The following is a 21,549-nucleotide window of genomic DNA, read 5'->3' as shown; positions in this document are numbered from 1 at the left end:
CAGTGAATATATATATACATACATATATAAACATATATATAATCTGCATATCTATATAAATACAAATATAAATGCATGCATACATATACATATAGCGAAATTCCTTCCACTTCTCCCTCGGTCTCCCAAAGGTGTTCAGTCAAGGATCACAGCACCACGGACGACACTTCAGACTAATATTTTATTCCTCACAGGTTAGTACAAGGCATCATAGACGAATAGGACAGTCTACGCGTTTCGGCACCCAGCCTTCAACTGGACCATAGAGTCCTTGAGCCCAGAGTGTCATTTTAAAGTGGCAGTGCAAATACTTATTGATAGACAGTGAAGATATACTGGACGTAAAATGCAACGACATTTAAAATCAAAGTTATTTTTTTCACAATTAGCTTCAAATCAATCCATATTTTAGAAAGGAAAGCCAAAGTTGAAAATGAAAGTATAATGCAATCATATAAGGCAATTATAGTTATGGTAAAGTACCCATGTCCCTTGTGGGAGGGATTACGGAACATAATAATCTTTACAATTTCCCCGTATGATTTTGGTCACTTCTCCTCTTATTACATAAATCAATTTGCACGGATTAAACTGCATCCAATTATTTACAAAGAAATAATATTTTTTTAGATCTCTCCGTGTAAGCATTTATGAATTCTCTTCTATTGTTCAGCAGTGATGGAGTTTGCCCAGATCAGCATATCTGCAAATTATTAGCAGAAGAACGGAACTATTTTTAAGAAATCGATTCATTGCTAAACATTTCTGTTATTAGCGATAATGAAGACAGATACATAGAAATTATTTAAATTCGATTTAAGTTCCAGTCCTTAGTGTATGTGCTGTCTTGTGAATCATTGTAAAGTACAAGAAATATTCTGCCTATATAGGGTGAAGATGACAAGTATGGTTCTTTTTGTACCATCAAGAAGAGGGGATTTCATTTCCAACAACCTTCTTCCCATTTGTATCAAGGATTGCATGTGGGTGTCATACATTATGTTAGTCACAGAGAGTGAAATTATTGTAATGGCAATAGTTTTCAATTCAAGGTTAAGTTCATGAGAATTTCAGGATCACAGAGGTTCCCATGTTGACTTAAGGTAAATTGTTATGGCCAAACCTCACGAGTGAGGTCATCCTCTTTCTTTCTCTCTTTTTTGGGGAATTTATTATAAATGAACGTGCAGTTCAGCATCCAAATTGGGACCCCATGGATTCTCTGTACCAATCGATAAGATCATTTTGGACTCAGCTCTTCGTAATTCTTTTTGTTTAACAATCTTAATGCCTGAGTATTTCAGTTGTTCACAATTGCTGGAATGTAATTCAGAGAAGTGTTTTGCCATTGGATACGTGAAATCTCTATTTTTGATGGCACTTAGATGTTGTAGGATACGGAATTTGAGTTTGTTAATGGTACTTCCTACGTACAATTTTTTGCACGGACATTCCAGGATGTAGATGACAAATTTTGATTTGCAGGTTATGTGATTCTTAATTTTTTCATTGTGGCCATTTTGCATTTGATATGTTGTCATGTTTTTTCCGTGCTCATACGCTTTGCACTTTGAGCATTTACAGAATCCCGGAGTGTTCAACCAGGATGTAATTGTTGCTGGTTTGAGTTCAAAGTGACTATGTGTCAGTAACTCGCCCAAAGATGCTGTTCTTCTGTAAGTAATCCTAGGTAATGAGGATAATACTTTATGAACAGTTTCGTCTAACATCAATATTCCCCAATGTTTCCGTATGATTCTCTGGAGTTCATTGCTTTGGTTATTGAAATCGATAATCAGTCTTGTCGTCGTCTCAATTTCTTTGCTTTGCCTGTGACTCTCTAAGTTGGTTTGTAGGAGGTCAGGTCTTTTCTTAGTGCTGTTTTTGGCAGTGGCGATTACCTCCAAGGGATATTCTCGTTGTAGGAAACGTTCACTCATTTCTTGTATTTGTAGATTTAGATCAGAGAGTTCAGAGCAATTTCTTTTCGCCCGCAGCATTTCCCAGTAGGGAATGCTCCATTTAAGATTTTGTGGATGCCCGCTATGTGCTTGTAAAATGCTGTTGCTGGCAGTCAGCTTTCTGTGCATTCTGGTGCAGATTTGTCCATTTTTTATAAAGACTTCGACATCCAGAAAAATGATGTTTGTTGCACTTGTAGTGAAAGTAAAGGTCAGTTTATACTTATTGATGTTGAGAGAATGCAGGAAATTCATAAGATCATCATTGTTACCTTCCCAAATGATGAAAAGGTCATGGATATACCTTGACCAAAATCTTATGTTTCTTGATTTTTCTTCTTTTAGGACCTCTGTCTCCCATATAGCCATAAATAGATTGGCATACGTTGGGGCAAAAGATGTCCCCATAGCAGTCCCTTGCTTTTGTAAAAAGAGATCACCTCTGAATAGAAAAACATTGTGTGTCAGACAATAAGTGAGCATTTGTATTAGCATATCAGTGTGTTCAAGATGGCAAATTGATCTAGTATCCAAGAATTGTTTGACTGCTGCTATTCCATCAGAATGAAGAATGGAGGTGTACAAGGATGACACGTCTATTGAGGCCATAATGTAATTTTCTTTCCAGACAATTTTTTCAATTTTTTTAAAAAAATCCATTGTGTTCCTCAAATATGATGGTAATGCCGTAACATAGTTCATCAAAAAAATATCAATGAATCGAGATGTTGATTCTAGCAGGGAACCGATGGAACTAACAATTGGTCTTCCTGGTGGATTAATGGTGGATTTATGTATTTTTGGAAGAAAATAAATGGTTGCCGTGATGGGATGGTCAGTTTTTAGGTACAGATATTCTTCCAAGTCAATTAGGTTTCTTTCTTTCTATGTCAGAAGTTTATGATGATATTCCTCCGTCCAGTTTATAATGGGATTTGTTTTGAGCTTTTCATAATGTTCCTCGATGTTCAGTTGTCTATTGGCTTCTTTTATGTAGTCATCACAAGTTTGGACAACAATGTTTCCGCCTTTGTCTGAGGCCTTTATTATTATGCTTTGATCTTCTCTCAGTTCTTGCAATGCATTATGCTCCTTTGGTGTTAGATTCCATTTTTTCTTTTTGATATTTTTCTTTGAGATTGCTGTAGGATGGTTTGTTGACATTTTGTTAATTTCCTCCACCATAATCTCATGAAACAAATCAATTTTGTTTCCTGGAGGAAGTTGTGGACAAAAGGTTGATCTGGTTTTTAAGCCACTGTTTCCACCTCTATTTGTTTCATATCCCATGGTCTGGCAAAATTGTAGATCCGATTCCTGGGAAGATTGATTCATTTCTGCATGTGTATTTGGCCCAGTTTGTAATGAGATTACTGTTCTTAGGGCTGGAATATCTCTTATGCTCAAGGGTAAAGTTTCCTGACTTGCAGATGTTGGCAACTTGGTGAACTTTTTTTCTTCAAAATATTTTTTGAGTTTTACTTTTCGACAAAATTTGTACAGGTCAATGCGTATATTTGGTAAATTCATGTCTTTATTGGGGCAGAACGTGAGTCCTTTGTTCAGTAGTAAGATTTGTGCTTCACTCAAGATTTTATTAGAGATGTTGACAATCAAGTTGTTTTTTTATAGATTTCTTTTCAATTTTGCTTTATCCTTCCTCTTCCTTTTTTGGGTCTTGCCCCCTCTTCTTTGTCTTCGTCTTGGAGTTGTGATCGTCCTCTCCCCGTGTTGATCCTCGACCTCTCCCTCTTTATGTACATGAAAGTTTGAAAAACACTAATCAAGCAAAGCTAAACAGCCACCTAATTACAAACAGAATTGCTTTAACTTAAACGAGGGCAAGACCTGTTGCATTTTCAATGCTTGATTCCTTTCGTTCCATCAAGAAGGCATTCAGATGTGTCACACATTTGCCATAAATTCTGAATGGTAGCACTCTAGTTCCTCATTAGATCACTGTAGTAAAGCTACTGCTTACCAGGGAAGTCTGCTGCTGGTATTCAAAGTGCATGTTTCAGTCTGCATGTCAGAATCTTTTAATGAAATAGAAGAAGATTTGAGAAGTCAAAATGTGCCCTAATTTTTCTTTCTGCAGCACTAATCATAATTTCTATGGCAAAATGAACCCCCTCATTTTGTTCCTTTGCAAATTAAATGTTTTAAGTGTTACCACTTTATTCCAATCAAGATGGTTTCAGGTGTGCCATACTTTTGTCATAAGTAAGACTGTTAGCGCTCTAGTTGTTCTTTAGAACACTTTGGGACATTCTGTAATTGGGCTATACTTGGGCTACATCTGGGTGATATTTGTGCTACATTTGGGCTCTTTTGTCTCTGGTGGCCATCTTGGGAGACTTATTTGTTATGAAGTTTCCCAATTTCCTAATTTACTACAGTCTCCTCAGTAGGAATACTTTCAGTTTTTTACTTTGATTCCATCAAGAAGGTATTCAGATGTGTCACACATTTGTCATAAATTCAGAATGTTAGCACTCTGGTTGCTCCTTAGATCACTGTAGTAAAGCTACTGCTCACCAGTGAAGTCTGCTGCTGGTATTGAAAGTGTATGTTTCAGGCTACATGTCAGAATTTTTTGATGGAATAGAAGAGGATTTGAGAAGTCACTCAAAATGTGCCCTGATTTTTCTTTCTGCAGCACTAATCATACTTTCTATGGCAAAACGAACCCCCTCATGTTGTTCCTTTTTAAATTAAATGTTTTAAGAGTTACCACTTTATTCCAATCAAGATGGCTTCAGGTGTGCCATACGTTTGTCATAAGTAGGACTGTTAGCACTCTAGTTGTTCTTTGGAACACTTTTGGAAGCTGCAGTAGAACACACAGGAATCAACTGACAGTCTCTGCCCTTGTTGGATGTACATGTTTCACTGAGAATGTCAGACTTCATTCTCACTTGACTGAGAAAGATAATGTGAATTTACAGAAAATATGCTCTCAGTTTAGCTTATAGATCACCTTCCAAACCTCTGTGGGAAAAGCATGAGAAAATAGTTTTCTCTCAAACATGATTCATGATATCCCAGCTGAAGGCTTTTTCACATGGTAAAATCACCTTAGAACATACCACAATTCCTAAAGTGAGTATGGTACCATCAACAAATGATTTATAATGGTAACTAAAGTCTTAAAACCTCCTATTAACAGCAATGCTTTTTAATGAGGTGCTATCATGTATATTGGTCCCAAGATGGCTGCCAACACTTCTTGGATGAAGTGCTGACAGCCAATCAGATCTCACGATGAGATGTGTGGTTAGGCTCCACCCAGATATATATGTGAATTTACTTTTGATTTTCTCAGGAACTACTGAACGGATTTACACCATTTCAGCAAGAGGCACGACTCTGAACCAAGGTCTACCTTTCTGCCAAATTTGGTGTAATTCCGTTCAGCAGTTCGGGCTGTAGCTGCGACTAAAGGTCCCTATGGAAAATTGCATGGGGAAAACAAGTTTTGGGACCTCCTTTTTTCTCAGTCCCCGCTTGACGAATAACCCCGAGACTTTGAGGATAGGAGCGTACTGGAGAGGGCCACGTGTTTTGAAAATTTCATGAAGATTCGTCAACCGGCGCCAAAGTTATTCTAAATAGAATGTTGCAGATTTCCTATGGATAATAGGTCCTAACTATAACTACCTACTGACGACCGGCAGTAGCTAATACATATATATATATATACTTGAAGATGAAGGATCACAAGAAAACAACAGCCAGCCAGGGCAAAAATCTGGATCCCAAAGGATACAATGAGTCACAAATAAATAAAATATCCAAGAAAGAAGTGACTCAAATAGATAGATTCACGAAAGAACAGAAATACATTTCCACTACAATGTTTCAGTTTCTGCCTTCCTCAGGTAGTACAAGATGGTTTGCTCAGTGGCTGCACAGATGACACAGCTGAATTTTCAAAAAGCATTATGAGTGAAAATTCCATTTGGAATGTGCAATCAATGCAGTCCTGAGAGCTCTTGAGATATGCAGTAATCAGGTTGTATCTTCAGTAATGTTCAGTCCATCTGGATGCAGTGATTTTAAACTGTACATCCAGAAGTTTTCTCTGGAGTCCAGTAGTTCTTCCTTTGAGACATGTTCCACAGGGAAAATCTTCAAATCTGATAGTAAATGATCCACAAGGTTAAAATGATTGGCTACAGGCTGGTCAATGTTCTTATTAATTATTGCTGATTTGTGGTTCCTGAATCGTGTACGGAGGTCATTCACTGTTTAGCCTACATATTGTTTTTTACAGCTTTGCCGTTGGCACTGAATCACATAAATAATGCACGTTGAGCCACATGTAAGATGCTGTCTTATTTCATAGGTCCTTCTTGTAACCGAACTAGTTACTGATGATGTTTGTAATAGGTATTGAAACGTGATGCACCTTTTAGAGTCACAGCAATGAACCCCTGCATTTGTTACAACTTGCTTGAGTTCAGCTCTCACAATAAGAGATCGTAAATTTGGAGCTCTGCGGTAAGCAATGACTGGCGGTTTTGGAAAAACCTTTTGCAATTTTTCACAAGTGGACAGTAAGGGAAATGTATTTTGCATTATATTTCTGTAGTTGGGAGCTGATTGATAATAGTCAACCACAAATGGAGTTCTGTCACTTTTGTTTCTGCCATTGGTATTCCAAATAAGTGCTTCTCTGGGTAACTGCAAAGACTTGTCATTTTGTTGCTGTAGGATATGCAGAGGATAGCCTTGCCTTTTAAATAATGTAGCAAGCTCCTGTAGCTGGTCTTTACAGGTTTCCTCATTGCTGCAGATGCGTCTTATTCTGAGTGCTTGGCTATAGATGATGCTCAGTTTAGTGTGGTGTGGGTGACATGAAGTCCAGTTTAGATCCAAATGAGCATCTGTAGGCTGGTGGTACAGATCTGTTGTAATTGTTTGTTCATTAATGGGGAGTAGCACATCCAGAAAAGGAAGATGATGCTTCTGTTTAGTATTGCTGCTGGTAAGTTTGATGGTAGAATGGATATTGTTGATATAAGATGTAAATTGTTCCAATGTTCTACTTCCTGCATTCCATATTATAAATATGTCATCAATGTATCGTAGCCATACCAGTGGTTTGATGCTAGAAGTAGCAAGTATACAGTTCTCTAGTTTGCCCATGAAGATATTTGCATAGGATGGAGCCATCCGAGTGACCATGGAAGTCCCTTGTATCTGCAGATAGTATTTACCATTGAATGTAAAATTGTTGGATTTAAGGATAACTCCTGCTAAGTTGGTAAGCACATTTGTTGATGGCTTTTTCACAGTTCTTTTATTAAGAGCTTCAGATAATGCCATAAGCCCATCCTCATGTGGAATATTGGTGTATAATTATGTAACATCAAATGTAGCCAGAAGAGTATCATCATCAAATGTGTGGGTTTGGTTTCGTTTTTCAATAATCTGCATGAAGTGACTGGTATCTTTAACAAATGATGGACGTTCCTGTACAATGGGCTGGAGATGCAGGTCGACAAATAAAGATAGTCTCTCAGTGGCTGTGTCATTGCCAGAGATGATGGGACTGCTAGGATTGTTCATTTTGTGAATTTTGGGAAGCATATAAAATCTCCCAGGTCTTGGTTTGGGATGAACAAGTATATCTGCTGTTGTTTCATCAAGGAGGTTTAAGCTCCTGTACCTTACAACCATGTTCTTAATTTCTTTGTTCAAGTCTTCTGTGGGATCAGTTTCTAAAGGTTTGTAAGTGTTGGTATCCATTAGTTGTCTCATTCCTCAATATAATCACTTACTTTTATGGCAACCACTACATCACCTTAGTATGCCGGTTTTATAATGACATCCATTCTCTGTTGAAGGAGATGGAGAGCTTTTCTTTCTTCTCGGGTAATGTTATCAAAAATCCTTTTAGGTGTTGATTCTTTGATGAGTTTGTTGATGGATAAAATGTTCTTGCTCACTAAGGCTTTGGCACTTTCCTCGCTGCCTCTCCATATAATGAAGAGGTCGTCAATAAAACGGAGCCAGAGAGTGACCCCTCCTCCGATTGTTCGGGATGTGTGGCACGTAATTCCTCCTTCCACACCCCCAGGAACAGGTTAGCAAAACTGGGGGCAAAGCAGGTGCCAACTCTTAAAAAATTAAAAGAAAACTTTTTGTTTTTGAAACTCATCCCATTTTCCTTTAAGGAAAAAGGGCTGCATTTTTTTCTTAAAAAGGTTGCTTTATTTAAAAGCAAACACAGACATGGCGGTCTGCTGTCCCTCGCAGGCCACCATCCCTGTGGTTTTAGCTAATCTCATTGGGTCACAAATTGCGACCTACCTCATGAATATTAATGAGGTAGGCCAATTGTGACCCCAGTAGGAATCGCTAAGTGTGTCAAAAAAACATTAGTATATAGGTGTTTGCGATTACCTAATAGTGAATCACAAAAGTTTGATGTTAGGTAGTCGCAAATTGAAACCTACTTACATGTGGCCCATAATTTTCTGTAGGGAGCTTCGTTTGTTTTGTTCCCTTCTATTTCTGCATCAAGCAAAGGTCATCTGTCAGTCAGAGCAGGATGACGAACCACCAACTAGCCCTGGAGCTAAAGGCCTGACTCCCTCATTTGAGAACAACAGACCCACTATTGCACTAATTATCCCCTCATAGGGGGCCAGATGTGCAAAGTCTTTTTGTGTTTGCAAATGGGCCAATTTGCAGAATCAGGCCATTTGTGAACGCAAAAAGGCTTTTTGAAATGTACAAATCTCTATTTGCAATGCGGAAGCCGAATACCAAATCGCAAGTTGGTTTTGCAATTGGGTATTAGTGTTCAGGGCATCCCTTCCTAACACCGAATTGCAGTGGTATGTGTGAATGTTTTGCGACCGATATGCAGTTGCAAAACGAATGTATGTCGTCATCCCTGCAGGGAATCACAACGCGGTCGTTACAACGACCGCGTTGTGATTCCGCATACCATTACTCCGCAAGTCGGAACAACGACTTACAGAGGGGGGGCGCTGGATGTTGGAATAGTATCATTTACTATTCCAACTCCAGTCTGTGCGGACACTAGGGAAGGTGTTGGATCTTAAATCCAACACCTCCCCCCCCCCCCCCCCCCCCCTCCGCAAGTCGCTGTTCCGGCTTGCGGAGTAATGGTATATGCTGAATCACAACGCAGTCGTTGTAACGACCGCGTTGTGATTCCCTGCGGGGAAAAAGTTTCGTGGTAAACGTTGTTTACCTCGCAAAACGTTTGCATTTTGCCAGTGGTGACTGGCAACTAGGAGGAGTGGGGGGGGGGGCAATTGCATGGTGGGCAGGTGCTTGCATGCAAGGTGAGTGGCCACTGTCAATAAAACAAATACCCACTTACCTTGCTTGTCGCACAACGTCCTTGCTCTAGTCTGCTCTCTCAACTCCGGCTCTGCGGGCCCCACCAAATTCTCCTAACCAATCCTGACATTGCTCTCATGCTGGTAACCAGCATGAGAGAGGGAGCGACCTCTCTGAGCGCTTTCAAGAGCACTGGAGGCCGGTGCTTTCTGTAAACCAGCTGTCAAAGACAGCTGGGTTAGAGAGGTTTAAAATGTGCATGTCTGGCTGGCTGGTGCAAGCCGTCGGCCAAAGAGACATGTGCACTTTAAACCTAGGTGCACAACCAGCCCACCACCACTCTCTGCTACAGCAATAGTCCCGTACCTGACACTCGGTTCAGGTTGGATTGGTAAAAAATAAAAATGTAATAAATTATCTTTATTACCATTTTATTTTTAATCTCGGGGGCTTTTCTGGGGCATTTTTGGCAGTGAGGCGACACTCCTCTATCCTAATGGAGGAGCCGCTCCTGCATTTTAACTCCTACTTCAAGTAGGTCGTGACCCATTCACAAATGGGACTGGGTCCCCAAGGGCCACCTTCCCCTATGTGAATGTTTGTTAAAACATATTTTAAGAGCAGGCAGTGGTTCCACGGTTCACTGCCTGCTCTTAAAAAATGAAAAGAAAATTGTAATAATTTTTCTTTTAGAAACGCATCCCGTTTACCTTTAAGGAAAATGGGTTACAGCTAAAAAAAATTGCATTATTTAAAAGCAATCACAGACATGGTGGTCTGCTGACCCCAGCAGACCACCATCCTTGTGATTTTTGCGATTCCCAATGGGCGGCAAGCTGAGACCTACCTCATTAATATTCATGAGGTAGATCTATTTGCGACTCACTGGGAAAATGTGTAAACTACACATTTGTTCATGGGTGTCTAAAATTACCAAATAGAGAATCGCAAAAATTCACTAGTTGGTAATCTCAAAGATTATCTTCCTACATCTGGGCCTGGGTCTTTCTGGGTGCGCCTATTCTGCATGTTCAAATACTAGCAAGATGATTAAATGATTAATAAGCCAGCAGGATGTCTAGCAGAGCACGAGTCGGGGTACATGCGGGTGGACATCGTCCACCCACTTTTTTCACAGGGTGGACGCTGTCCACCCTGCCAAGATGTTGGGCCCCACTGAAAAAGATGCTGAATTCATCCCGGTGTAATTTCCAAACACCGGGACACTTTCAGCAGCGCCTGCACGTTGTTATCTGCTTTCGATCCGCAACAACGTGCAGGCGGGGACGGGATAGGGCTTTCTTATTCCTGACTCCTGCTGGGCCCAAAGCAAAGGCCGAATTTAAAGGGTCATCAGGCCTCCTTTTGTTGAGACTCTTGGCTGGCAGCAGTCATGAGCCTCACACCTAGAAGCAAATGCAGCAGAGGGGAAACAAAGGCTCACACCTTGTCAGCACTTTACACATACTTAAGAGAGGCAGCTTTTCACTTTGTTCAGGCCTGTTTAGGAGATATGCATGCACTGTAAGAATGTCAGATGTGGAGGTCTTTCCCAGTATTTACCCAAAATAAATAGCATTTATTAAGGCGCTTACTACCCCTGAGGAGGCGTTGTAATAATTTAAATATCACTATTTTTTCGTTTAAAACACTTTGGGTAGAGGAAGCTTTGCGCTTACAAAAGGCAACATCGGTTTATGTGAAGCTTACAAAAGTGTGAATCTTCTGCCTAAATCGGGTGCAGGGTTTGCAAGTATACTTGAAATGTGCTAAAATGTACTCATGATCGCCCTGCTAAACATATATGTGAGGGCTTAAGATCTGGTGTCACTTCTTATGATGCCACTTCCTGTGATGTCACGCAATGTGATGTCACGCGCCTCACGCGCTGCGGTGTCACGCGCCATGATGCCACTTGCATACTGATTAATTAGGTTAGTCCCCCCACTTCTTTTTTTAGGACTTGTGCCCTGATATCTAGTGCGTTAAAAACTCTTCCCTCGAAAATGTCGGGACCGTGTTCAAATGATGGCGGAGGTTTCAATCCTCCTGAAGGTCTGTAAATTGAGTTTCATGAAATTGGGAAATGGTAACAGTGGTTATTTACAAGGCTTAAAGCCCCCATTCTGCGTGGGTGTTAAACTGTAAGTAAGTCAAGCCAAACTGCAACATAAAAAACTTGCATGGAAATTAATGTTTCTCTGGGGCCCTCTTTAAAGGTAGTTTAGTCCTTTGCAGCGCCCCTTTTCCCACGGTTTAATTTGTTTAATAAGAAAAAACTAAGTGCAGGAGCCCAACATTTTTCCGCCACCGAGGACGCAGAATGCTGCAGTGAATTGTGCTCCTTGCAGAGTCACGCCAACGTCCAGGATACCTTGACTGTGCCATGTCACTGGGGCTACCTTTAGTGACATGGCTTGTACTGTAACAGTCTAGGGGGCATATCAGCAACAACCGGCGATAATTATCGTTAAGCGTTCTTAGCGCTAGGATAATTATCGCCAGCTATTGCCGAATTGTATCGCTGAGATAGCGTGCTATTAGCAACGCTTATCTCAAAAGCGATAAAATTCCAGGCGCAAGCTGCCAATTGTGCGATTATCGCTGGAAATACAGCGATAATCGCACAACGTTTGGCAATAGCTTGCTGATAGGGCAGGGCAGACTCAGCCATGATATCCACCTTCCATTGGATATCATGGCTAAGTCAAACTAAAAGCAGATGTAAGGAAAGTAGCGATAACCAAGGTTAGCACTACTTTTCTTATCGCTATGCTTGTTAGCTTGCCCATTGATAATTGGAGAAATGTCGGTTAGCGACATTTCTCCAGTTATTTTCAGCTGGAACGCCCACTTTGCATCTCATCAGAGATGCAAAGTTAGGCGTTAAGGGAAAGGGCGCTAAGGCAAGGATTCGCGCGATAGCGTGACCTTGCTGATGTAGCGATAAAATTATCGCTGCTTTTCGCCGCAAAAGCGGCGATAATGTTTTATCGCGCCTTGTTTAAATGCCCCTACGTTTGGCTGCACATGGGCCGTTATAAGGACTAGCCCACTAATTTCAAATGCCTGAAAACATGAATTATGAGTTTAGCAGGGACACCGCTGACAGCTGGGAGTCCACCTGGGCATCTCACCCTTCATGCAAGGAGTGTCTCCGGGTGGAATAGGACCCCCGATAATGATGAATTTGTGGCGGGAAATAAAAGTCATGATTACGGTACAGTTGTAGTGAGGGGCAAACATTAGGGACATAACACAGGCTCCTACAGCACCCGCGGTGGTGGGGGAGGAGGGGGAGGAGCTTCAGGGGGCCCGTTAGCACAGTACATTACAGCTCCTAACTCAGTCCCGAGGGGAAGGGGGCTCCATGTAGTTTGCAGAGGGGCCCTCACATTTGCTGCGAAGTGTCAGCATCATTGTGCTGATTGCTACAGGAGCGGTGCCTATTTTTAGTCCGGCTCCAGAACAATAATTATTAAAGAGAACCAGCTAGAGTTGCTGCATCGCTGGTGTCTTACACGTTATCAATCATAGAACGTTTGTTATCCAACAGGTGCGACCTGAAGTTTGAATATCTGCGATCATATTCTATCTTATGTTGGTGGCAGGCAAGATTTAATACCAAATCAGTCACGAGGGTCTTCTGTATAGCCTGAAACGTGCATTTCTTGATGAATAAACCAGTGGTCTGCTGTAGATCAGTGGACTTTACGAACAATAAAAAACAGAAGGTGATGCGTGGAATGTTTGACAAAGTCTCAGCCACTGACAGTCGCTCAGGCACCATTCAGACTTGTTACTATGGGCCTAATGTACATATAGGCAGATTGCAAATATGGGGTGCAAACTGTGCACCGACATTTTGTAGACTGCCTGTCATTTTGTGATGTGACCTATGTATTACTACGTCACGTCGTAAAATACCGATTAACCCGATTTACAAATCGATGTGCCTCATACATTTTTTTAAATACGTTTATTTGCTTAGAATTACACACAACAAAATAGGGTGCAACCCCTCACCAACATTTGAGAAAAGCAGGACATCACAGCACAAGTGCCTACGAAATATTAATTAGGTATGTTGCTATTTATAACCCCTACTATTGGCTACAAACACCGTGCTATGAGCCAGCAAGAAGTGGCAGCAGACTCTGACTTCTGTGTTTACCTAGGTATATTTTTTCCTACGTGCACACTCACTTGACTTCAGTTCACTGCCCTCTTGGTGTCCTAGGTTGAGGAGGTTCTTCACTTTTCCCAGAAAAAAAATCAATATTAACCATTATCTACACTTCTGTTGAGGCCAGCCAAAGGCCAGGCCTGTTACATCAGGATAACTGAACGCGTTCCTCCCTCAGAAATCCACAGCTGCTTTCCTAAAGTCGGATCTGGTGGTTCAGTGGCCTATTGCTCCACAACAGGGGCCTGTGTTCGTCCTCATGGTCACAGGTTGAAATCTTACCGTCTCCACTCAGACTTTCATCCATCTGAGGTTGATGACATGAGTACTGTTGGGTAACAATAAACATCTGTTATTCAGCATCAAGATGCCTACAAGGGGAACAAGCTTTACAAAGTCTCCGGTAGCTCATTGGCTCTCACAAGAGGCAAACTAGACTGCAGAAGAATTTAACAATTTTCCAAGTTTGCTATTAAAAATCCAGTAGAGAAAAGTCAACTGTGAGACATTTCTCTTCAAATTTAATGGTACTCAGGTTATTAACTTCTTAAGAATGAAAGACAAGACATTTTCTCCCAATACTTAATGGAGGCAACTATCACAGTGCTACTAAAACCAAATAAATTGCCCACCAACTCTGCCATCTACAGGCCACTATCCTTAATATATCTGTTTACTAAAATACTATCGGAAGTAAAAGTTTACAGGTTGCACTACATGAAGGGTAGGGTCCCACTGGACCAATCTGGATTCATTCCAGGCCGCTCAATGTCTGATAATCTCTGAGCATTTTTCGTTTCACCGAACAGATAGTCCCTGACCTTCCGGTGGTGTTTAAGTTACTGGATGCCCAGAAAGCATTTGACACTCATAATTGGACATATATGTTCTCTGTTTTAGAAAGGATGGAATTGGGGCAAGCATAATTGGCTGGATTCCTTTAATTTACATGGATCCGGTAGCCCTCGTCCAAATAAACAGACAATTATCGACTATGATAAACATTGAGTGAGGAACTAAGCAGGGATGGCCACTATCTCCACTAATTTTTGCAATAGCAACTGAACCCTTGATTAGTATCATCAAAAGAAACATGCTTAAAGGTGCATGTGGATAACTAGGCAAAATATATAGTGTCGCTATATGCAGATGATAATATTTTCATCATTAAATAGACATATCAAAATGTGTCCCCTATAATAAAAGAATGGCTAAGATTGTGACAATTCTCAGGACTGACCTCTATGGGGATGAATTGCAGGTTAGGGCCATCACAGTAAACATTCCAAAACTATATTAGGCTTCCTCCTATATGGTATGAAGGTAGTGAGGGAGAACTATAATCCCGGGATGCAGAAGATTTAAAATAAAGTGACGGTATGGCAGTCTCTCCCTCTTTTAATGGTTGGACAAGTTGCTGTCATAAACGTGGAACCTGATTCACTTTTGAGTAAGTTTGCACTTTTGGGTATTCACAACTGCACTTTTGTAGTAACTGAGGGCCCCATTAAACTGAGATGGAAGTCTAACTTTACAAATTTCTGTATTCACAAAGAGCATTTATGAGTCGTAAAGTTCGACTTTTGTCTCAGTTAAACAAGTTTTGGTCTTAAGTTGAACTGAGGTAGATTATCGTGATTTTGTTCTGCGATTGGGGTCATACTTCAGCCATTTGTGGGTACACCGGTGGTGTGGGCTGGGGATTCTAACTGTGTTTTGGATCATTCCCTAGATAGACAGACAAGCTCCGGTTGGACCGATTAGAATACACAGATGAATGCCGCAAGAAGCACCCAGGAGGTGGGGGATACACTTGTTATACTCCTACACATACTGTTTTTAGCAGACTGGATCGATTCTTAGTTTCAGGTGAAGCCACAGCGATGGCACTGCACACACAATGGTGGTGGGACGATACCTTTCGGACCATGCTCCTGTACTCCTGGAGTGGGTGCCGCCTTCCCAAAGTTCCGCTGTGGAGACTACAGGCAAACACACTAAAAGATGATGTATTTAAAGGGGAAATAGGAGGAGTAACGAGCTCCTATTTTGATAATAATTGGGGCTCCACTAGAAGAAAGGGGACAGAATGGAAAATCCTAAAGGTTGTGACACGTGGGGAATACTGCAAAAGGGTGGGTAACTTGAGGCAATAGTTGGAGAAAGAACTAACACTCTCCTACATACCCACCAATCCTTTATGTACAAAGATGAGTCAGGGGTGACCCCAGACATCCAGGATCACTTTTTGAGTGATCTTATACTCCCTAGCCTCACCGATGACCAGTGCAAGGGACTCAACACGGAGGTCAGACTGGAAGACTTGTAGGATGCGCTGGTGGACATGGCCGGCTCTAAATCCCCAGGCCCTGATGGTCTACCCTTAGAATATTTCCAAACATATGTGGACATCCTACTCCCTCGACTCCTAGCTGCAGGAGACCAGAAGAGAAGGACTCTTACCACCATCAATGAGAGATGCCCAGATAGTTATGCTCCCTGAACTGGGTGGGGATTCAATGATGCCAGGATCATATCGACCACTATTAATTCTGGGAGTGGACATGAGTAAACTGGCGAAGGCACTTGCAATGCGATTGAGTAGGGTTATCACACATCTAGTCCACACAGACAAGAGCGGTTTCATGCCAGGCTGCGGCACACACATACATTTACGTAGATTGTTCTGTAGTGAGGATACGATATTGCCTGCAGACATTGCTATGTTAGCAAGAGTGAACTATATGCTTAAACACCATCTTGCCGCTTTTGCACACAACACTTCATGCTTCTGTTCTCATAAATAAAACTGCTTGCTTTTCTTCACATGGGAACGGTCTGTTTTTCACAAGTATAGGCTTACACTGCGACCTCGGTCTGCACAGAGTGTTCAAGGTCGAATAACAATGTATGCTGCTAATTTATGTTGATCAGTCCCACTCACTTAGACATAACACGAACACAGCTGCAAATAACTGGAACTCTGGTGCTTTTAATATTGCATTGCATGCATGTAGGGAGCACTTGGAGAACACCTTTCCATCTACAGAGAGCTGTGTTTGTCCTGGGATGTGATTCCCTTCATCTGATCTTGGAGGTATGGGGTTCCCCGTTTAAACCTAGAGATCTTTTATTATTATATAAACTAGCTCCTAGCCTGGGGAGGTTGGTACACGGCGCTATAGTCCTGGTTCCACTATCATTATAATATGATTTCTCCTTTTGTGTTTTATGGAATTGTAATAATGCTGATTGTATTATTTTTATGCATCTTTTTACTAGTATTGGCGAAAATACTGCATCTTAGAGCACGTAGTTAAAATAAACATTTTAAACTATATTTTGTCTCTGATTACTCATGTTGTGGAATGGTATAAATGTTAAACCGAAAGAGTGTTCTTGATTCCCTCTATTCCTGAGAGTTCACTAAGTCGCTTGTTCTGGGTTGTCTAATCATTGGTAGCTTCGCTGTAGCACGGAGAACGAATGAGACACTGATGCTAGTCGGATTGGGGTTCTGGGCACTGATGTGGGTTTTTGGTACACCACAATACACCGAGGTCCTGGTTTCCTGCGCATAGTTCTGTCCACGAGCAGAATCCCTGCAACATGGCGCCCAACGTCCACAATACCTCACTCCTGTTTCCGGATAACAGTTGTGACGGCATAACCTACCTATATACTTCTATTATAGGTTCATTCAAGCTTGAGAATGTAGAAAGGTTTATATGTTGAATTACTAACCCTTTTTGTACTACAATTTATATAAATTGTTTTTCCTCTTCTGTGTCCTTATGGCTGCGATCGACATTGCTCCGCATAGTCGTGCAGCGCTTCGGCGTCATTTAACGCAATACGGAGTGCCTAACGCAGGTATGGTGCTTATCTTTGTGGTTGGAGCTAACGCGGAGTTTCCCTTTGAGATGTTCTACTCTTGGGTTACTTTTGGGGCAGTAGATGGGGATGACGACTTGTTCCACTCATATACTCCCACTGCAACACCTGCGAATTATAGGCCATATACGACACAAGAAGTTCCAATTTGAGAATGGCAACACCGTATTTGGTTTAATGGCGCCCTCCCCCAAACCGTGACTACAGTCCGGTTAGGCCCTTTGTTTATACCTGGGGCCACTTGGCCAGTTTTGGCCGGGATTACACCACATCCATGTTATCTACAGGCCCGGTATACGATCTACGTTTACTACATACCTCCTTAATTGGGGTACATCGGGCTCTAGTACAATACGTTTCTCGCAATCTCCAGTGGGGGCAGCCGGGGATGCGCCGCAACCAGTTGGACCGGCCGGGATGTTGATTAGCCCTGTCATGGTTAATTCGGTTATGGGCAAGCGCCCCCAAAGTAAGGATGATTTGCCTTATTGGCTTGCTGAGAAATTTTACCAACTTGAGGCAGTATTTCCTAATACGACGCCCGTGGAAAAACACAGGATCTTGACAATTAGTTTGCAGAAAGACTTAGTATCGGAGGTGACCGATTGTGAAAATTGGGGTAAAGTATTCCCAGCAGTATACGCGAAGTGCTCCAGCACACCATCTATGACCGTCCTGCCCTCCGTGATCAAGGGTGTTCAGGATGAGCACGGTCCGGAGGCGGCAGTTGAGTTAGGAATGAGGCTTGTCGGACTGGTTGACGTAGTTGCTGATCTCATCCTTGCGAATGTAAAGGGAGAGCAGTTAACTTTCAGGTGTCTAATGCTTTGCGCCTTGTCCCAAATGCCGAGAAACCCCGCGAGTTACCGAAAATTATTGCGGAGGCTTATAAGACCATTGGCCGCAATAGCTTGGGTGTGAAACCTTTTGCTAAATCAGCAGCGCGACCACAAACACAGACGGCGCAGTCTAATAAGGACGACCATCCAGTTTTTTCTAAAAAGAATTGGAAAAATAAAAAACAGGGGAAGCAACAACAGAAACAGGGGTCACGTCCTGCGTCACCGACATCCGAGACACCTGAGCGCACTAATGATTTGCGCGACCTTGCCAGAATTAGGCCTCCCGATAGATTTCACGTTCTCCTCGTTCTTCACAGGAAACATCGGGCTCACCAGCCTGTGGCGGAGAACGCGGCAGAGGTCGAGGTGTCCCGCAAGGACGTGAGCAGCCTAGTCCAACTGACGGTAAAGGCAAACAGGACGATTTTCCACGTCAACACCCTCTGTTTCAGAAAAAGAAAGTTGCTGCATTAACAGCAAGGTATGCCACAGACGGTGAGAACCCAAGTTCGGAACCTAACATGGGCAGTAATGCTGCTAGACAGTGCAGCGGAGGTTACAATAGTGCGGCAAGCACTGCGTCCATTTCTTAAGGCGACAGCAACTGACACTTTAATCACAGTTGAAACTGCTGACACCTGTGTGGCTCCCCCAACAGACTATATGACATAGTATTTTTAATTAAAGGTGACATAAAACACGTAATTAAAGGGATTTTTGGGGAAAATCTGACTTCTTCTTATGACATTTTGTTAGCTGAGGCAGATTGGCCCCCACCCTTTGTTTTGGCCGCTCCAAGGGGGGAGGATGTAATCCTCCCTAGTTTTTCACACACCGTGCCCAAGGAGCAGGCGCAGAATTTTGCAGAAGAGTGGGCTCTGGTGCTTGCACCGGCTTTGTACAGAACTCAGGTTGGGTGGGATAAACTTTCGCCCCCACATGAGATACCATTGCGGTCTGTGCCACAGCCACAACCCCAATATCCCCTCCGGCGGGAGGCGAAAGCTCCCGTTGCTGAAATCCTTGACCAATTGGAATATCAAGGAGTGATTGAGACATGTGTGTCACCCATGAATAACCCTCTTGTTACTGTCACTAAACCAGATGGGTCGTACCGCCTAGTTTTGGATTATTGGCATTTGAACTCTCATTGTCCGACATATGCGGTACAGAATACCCATAGTTCTGCCCTTGTAGACAGTCTAGTGAGAAAAAGATTTTAAACCACACTTGACATATCTAATGGCTTTTTTAGTCATAATCTGTCCTCTATTAGTAGTCAGTGGACAACCTTTACTTCTGGTGGCAAACAAAAACAGTTCAAAAGATTGGCCATGGGCTACAAAAACAGCCCGGGCGTTTTTGCCGCATGTGTTGTCTGTTTGTTGGACAGCATAGACCCTGATGCATACTCGTACATTGATGATATTCATCTCACGAATGACGAATTATGGCTGCATCTCTGTCGCGTGGACCGCATCATTGTTTTGTTTGCGGACTACGGTTACAAATGTAACTTTGCAAAGTCACACATGGTAGAGTACACAGTGTTGTTTCTGGGCTATGTGCTCAACAATGAAGGTCGAGGTCTAGCACCTCACTTCCTGGAGAAATGCGCAACTCTGAGTTCTCCTACGACTCTGAAAAAATTACAATCTTTGATGGGTTTTTAAAACTTTGGTCGAACTTACATTCCCGATTATGCACAGCGTATCAAGCCACTTTATGCCTTGATACAACCTACTTTTACCAAAGCCTTCTGGTTTCCGGAACATTCTGCTATACTGCAATCTTTGCAGACTGATCTTCTTGAATCTAAATACCTATTGACACGTGACAACCACACATACCTGGTAATAAGAATTGTGCCAGGTGTGGTGGGTCTCTCTTACTTGACGTTTAATGAAGCGGACACAGTACCCATTGCTTACAAGTCACACTTGTACACATCGGCTGACATGCGATTTTTGACTGTTGAAAAAGTTTTGACGGCATTGCAGATGGCGATTCTAAAAGAACGGGCGCTATCACAGGGAAAACGCATGCTGGTTGTTACACCGTATCCTGCCCTTGAGGTAGCGACGAAAGCCAATGTACCAAATTCTAAAGCTTTACATCCTCGTTGGATACAATGGGCTACTTCGCTGACATCTCCTGATGTCACATTTATCTTTGACTCCTCATTACAAACACAGGAGTTTTTACAGTATGAATTTGTTCATCCTGCTCCTCTGTCCATGTGACCGCTTGAGGATTACCATAGTATCATTTACACAGACGGTTGGGCACAACCGGCAACGGAATCTAAACATTCTTGTTCCGTGGCTGCGCAATAGTGGCTGGTACCATGGTGAATGGAGAATTAAAGTCCAATGTCGTGCACACGCAGGCATTAGGGGACTGTACCGCCCCGTTGGTAGAGCTACGTGCTCTGGTGCTTGCATTGGAGTTTTCTGATCCACATGTGACAACTTTGATCGTAAGTGACTCTTACTACTGTGTTCAGTCTTTCAACTACAATTTATTCTTTTGGAGTCAGAATGACTACCGTGATTCCAAAGGTAGCACAAGTAAGCATAAAATGCTTTGGGTTTGGGTCGCAGAACTTAAAGAATGTCTGCCTCTCGTAAATGTACTTCACACTCTTGGTCATCAGCATGTAGGAGTACACGGGGTTGGCAACAGTTTCGCTAACGAAGCAGCACATACTTTGTAGCAGCAGTTACAAGGTCCAAGAGTAAGATTGATGATGACATCTTGGCAGCTATCGCTGCTACAGAGAAGGGTGGTATTTACCCTAAAGGTTTTCCTTCTAAATACTCTTATCAGTTAAGTCCCGATAAAGTTCCCTATGTGAGAATTAATGACGTTGGTGACAGGTTGATTCCCAACGCGGATCGCAGACTTTCTTTGATAACAGCCGCACACGAAGGCATGGCCTCGGCACATGCAGGCGTTTCTGCGACTGTTTCTATCTTCCAGCAACGTTACTGATGGCGTGGGTTGTTTAAACAAACTTGTGATTGTGTCCTTTCTTGTGACATTTGTCAGCAAATTAAACCTTCTACTGCTGCACGACCGCCCCAAACACAGCTGTGCATATCTAATAAACCATTAGGTTGTGTTTATTTTGATCACTGCGGTACTTTTTGTCATCTGATACTGCGTATAAATTTATCTTAGTTGCAGTGGATTTGTGCACATGCTTTCTATGGGTTTGGCCACAAAGCAGTGCTGATGCACAAACTGTCCTTAGAGATTTACATGTCTTTGTGGGAATTTTTGCATGTGGCACCTTCCGTTCTGACCAGGGTCCAGCGTTCGCCTCTAAGGCGTACAAGGA

This window comes from Triturus cristatus, chromosome 10 (genome assembly GCF_964204655.1).
Source record: "Triturus cristatus chromosome 10, aTriCri1.1, whole genome shotgun sequence".
NCBI classification, from domain to species: domain Eukaryota; kingdom Metazoa; phylum Chordata; class Amphibia; order Caudata; family Salamandridae; genus Triturus; species Triturus cristatus.
The sequence above is the reverse complement of the archived record's forward strand: the minus strand, read 5'-3'. Positions refer to the sequence as shown.